The following is a 4,264-nucleotide window of genomic DNA, read 5'->3' as shown; positions in this document are numbered from 1 at the left end:
TAAAAGACATTTTAGATGGTTTTCCCTAGATGTTTTTCTATTGATTTTCTCTGATATAAATATCATCCTCTATTTATATGTATTTAATATTTGTAATACTGTGGTTAAACTTTATTACAGTCGATGTAAACAAGTCAATGTCTGCAGTCTGTGCTTGGCAGTGGTGCAACATCACAAGTTGAGCTGCAGTTAATTCCTCATTTTTAACACAACATGACGGGGACTTGTTCTAATTTCATCAACCAAAAAAGACTGAAGACTCAGAAGCTCATATAGAAAAGACAAGATGTTTCTTTATTGATCCGCCTTGGGAGAAATTCACAGGTAACACAGCAGTACGGAGGGAAATAAGTAACAAAGAATAAAATCACAATTTCAACAAAAATATAAGAAAAACATACTGGAATGGACGTTCACAACCACAGCTGACACTTCACCCAACTCCCTTTTTATCTTCTGTGAGATGAAAACTGATCACAAAGTCTCAGTCCTGTTATGTCCACATGAAGGTGTTGAGGTGTCTTGGGATCAACAGTTTGTAGGACGAGTCCAGTGGGACAAAAACGTCTACAGAGACGGACGACTCAGACTTCATGTGTCCAGACTCAGGACTGAGGACTCAGACCAGTACCTGTGTGATGTGAGAACAAACTTTGGCGTGGACTTCTGGTAAGTTGAAAAGAGTAAGAATAAAACGAGTCACTTTGTAGCCTCATTGCTGTCGAAGCCTGTGTGAAGTTTTTTTGTATTGTCAAGTCTTTTACCGATATATCACATTTTTACCATAAACATGTGCAATTTTACAAATACACTTAGCAGTATCTAATATAAGCAGCTTCTCATTCCATCAGGGGAAAGTTGAGTGTTTCCCATCATGCACTGTGTTCTTTGGAGCGCAGAGAATAATTTGCAGCTGACTTTATGGTTTCATTGTGATGTTTCAAACACATCTGGATATAGAGGAGAATAAATGTTAAATATTTGTTCAACAACTTAAATGCCTGTGGTTTGACTAGCTAGTGGAAAACCATGACACAGTCAGATGGTGACCAATTAAAAGAGGAAGTTGGCGCATGATATCCGGAGAATAGCAGGCAATCGTACTGTTATGAGTTCTTCGGTTGACCTGCCGCTTCAAAAGTGTGTAGTATCTTGACTAGTCAGATGAAGAAGAATCTGTAAATGTAAGTACCTTTTCCTGTTTGAACCGGCGACTCCTGTAAACCGTATGTGGCTATGTTAAGCTACACTTCCAATTGTGTCGGTACAGTGACTGTCTGGATTAAACTGATTAATTCCTGTGACGTTATCATAGCAGCAGGTACATTCAAATACAAGTACAAAAATGCCGGGGTCAACATAGAAAAAAAAATACGTATTATATACCATATGCAAAAAGCACTAAAGTACTGTATACCATAAAATGCTTAAGCAGTTATAAAGTAAGTTAAAATACTGAGGTAAATCAAATAAAATGCTGAGGTAAGTGGAACATGATGTGTAAGATCTACTCAGTTAAACACATTCATTCATCAGTATTCAGTCAAACAGTCAGTTGTGAGCTCCTGATGTCCTGTGTGACAGTGACGTGAATGATGTATCAGTGTCATATGTTTACAACATAGTATAAGTTTTATACATCAGTTTGAATCACTGAAGAAGTGAAATATAAATGGGAAATGTGTGTGGGCACCGTCGCAGACATATGTAGCACACTGTGCTGTATTTTCTGTTCTTCACCACTAGATGGCGCCGTTGTTGCTTCTGGAGTGGTCCACATATTTACTTTGTTGAGTCACAGAGCTGCTGATGTTTTTTTTACACCGTCAAAGCTGTTGGACGGAACTCTTCATCTTCACAGTTTGATCACGTGCGCCATCTTGTGTCAGAAGTACAATACAGCAGCTTAGCGTTAGTATCAAGATTGCGTCCAGTAAAGAAGTCCTTGTGTGTAATAAGCAGGATAATAAAGACAAAGGAGTATTGTAAAGACTGAAGACAGACTGTAGGTGTTGGTTGTGGTACATGTGAGGACTGAACTGTGATCACATGACTCTTCACCTCTGTCTCCTCTCAGAGGGAGAAGATGATCTGCAGGATCCTGCTGCTCATCAGCCTCAACTGTGTCTGTGGTTAGTTTACAGCTTCACTTTATTACACTGTGATTCAATCAATCAGTTAAAGTCGCCCACATGTGAGCAAACAGTTGATGTTGATGAGCCTCTGCAGCTCTGAGACGTCACTAAACTGTCCACAGAAACATGTAGATGGAGTTTAAAGGCTGCCATGTTAAAGCTGTCAGTGTGTCTGCTCCTCACTTTCCCTCTCTGTCTCCTCAACAGGAACATTTGTAGTGAATGTGACACAGACCTCCTATCAGGCAGAGGAGAACCACAACATCACACTGGAATGGACGTTCACAACCACAGCTGACACTTCCCCCGACTCCCTTTTCATCTTTTGTGAGATGGTAGCTGATCACAAAGGCGCAGTCCTTTTTGAACTACATGGAGGTGTTGTGGTCCCAGAGTCTCAGGATCAACAGTTTGTAGGACGAGTCCATTTGGACAAAGACGTCCTCAGAGATGGACGACTCAGACTTCATATGTCCAGACTCAGGACTGAGGACTCAGGCTGGTACCTGTGTCATGTGAAGACAAACTATGGTGTGGACTCAGGTGAATGCTGGCTCAATGTCTCTGGTAAGTTGGTTGAGGAGAAGTCAGCAGAACTTTATTAACAGGTTCAATTCAGCAGCTTTTTTTGATCAATAAGAACCTGAAGAAAAGTATTGAGGACGACCACAGTCCACAATCCTTCTCTTCATTCACACAGTATCTGAGAAATATGTCACAACTTCAGCTGTTCTGTTGTTTGGTCTCTTTACAGCAGTGAGGAATTGGCCTGAACCTGAGAGACCCAACACAGACACACCTGAGAGACCAAACAGTGAGAGAGCGAACAGGGTCAGTTGGGGAATGATCTTCCTCTACTGTGGACTGGGATTGACAGCAGCTGTGGGTGTTGTGTGGTTTCATCGCCTTTATTTATTCACTGTCTTGTTCTAGAAACAAAGTCCAGAGGAGGATTTAAGAAACGTAACAGCTGAAGCAGGACCAGTTTGACCAGTCATCAACGTAGCAGACAGTTAAAATACATCCTGACTTCATATTGTTCAGTAAGTGTCCATAATATAAGAGTTAGAGGTGAAAAACAATAATGGAGTTGATGAAGGAAACATTGTTCTTCACCTTTGTTGTCCATTATTTTGACAGGACTTCTCATCAAACTCTGTCACTTATTAGACAGATCTGAAATCTGCTCTGTGTTCACTTTACTGAAATAATGCTGAGAAACATGTCGACCTCATACACCATGTGTAGCAACTCTGTGCACTTTATATTGTTAACATTTCCATTTCTAGCTCTATATGATGAATTAGCCCTTAATAAGATATGACATTAACACTGACAGTATATCCTGTATATCCTGTACTGGCCTCCTGCAGGATGTGAAGAAGAATCAGGTGAAATTTAGAGCAGAGAACGTTCACTTTGCGTTGTATGTTTGTTATGTTCACATTTCTGTTTGTGTTGTTTTATTATCAAGATTTTATTTACTGTCTAGATTTTAAGAACAGATTTAACTTTCCCTCGTGGAACTTTAACATCTTCTTGTTGTAATGCTGCAGTTCAAACTGAAATGAAGCGCTGCTGTTTGATTTGTGTTTGTCCATTCAACATCCTTCACTGTCAGATCTCTAAATGTCACAGCTGGTTCAGTAAATCACTGTATGGAGAGTTTTCACTCTGTGCCTTCTGATCGTTACAGTACACTGCCTCTCCTAATGTTCTGTTTATAATGTGTACATATTGTAAATAAATCTATATTTATATGAGAGATGTTGTTTTGACTCCTCTCTAAGTCTGTTAATATCCCAGGAGATGTAAAATCAAAGAGTTTATCAGCAACAAAGTTTAAATAATAAACTTTATTAACACTCTGAAACAGTTACAAACTGACTTTCAGGCCACATTAATGAATAGAAAATAAAAAGACAGACAAGAGATGAATCAATGTGCTTTTATTGCTTCAGTGTGTCACAAATCACATAATGAAAAATACAAATGGTAACATATTTTCAAATGGCGTCTTTGAGTTCTTGGAGACATTTATTAACTTAATATAAATCTGATATACAATGTTTTCTACAGGACGCACCAGGAAGAAGAAGAATTACGCTTAAGCTGTTTTAGTGAGACGT

At 39.2% G+C, this 4,264-nt stretch overlaps 1 long non-coding RNA gene across 1 annotated transcript; it reads left to right on the top strand.

The window, feature by feature from the left end:
- Positions 1–2,348: 2,348 nt before the first annotated feature.
- LOC119027634 lies at positions 2,349–3,900 on the top strand. Its single transcript, XR_005077445.1, has 2 exons — positions 2,349–2,702; positions 2,890–3,900. It is a non-coding gene; the product is annotated as an uncharacterized LOC119027634 (long non-coding RNA).
- Positions 3,901–4,264: the final 364 nt, after the last annotated feature.

Source organism: Acanthopagrus latus, chromosome 10 (genome assembly GCF_904848185.1).
Source record: "Acanthopagrus latus isolate v.2019 chromosome 10, fAcaLat1.1, whole genome shotgun sequence".
NCBI classification, from domain to species: domain Eukaryota; kingdom Metazoa; phylum Chordata; class Actinopteri; order Spariformes; family Sparidae; genus Acanthopagrus; species Acanthopagrus latus.
Note: the sequence above shows the minus strand (reverse complement) of the source record. Positions and strands in the feature narration are given on the sequence as shown.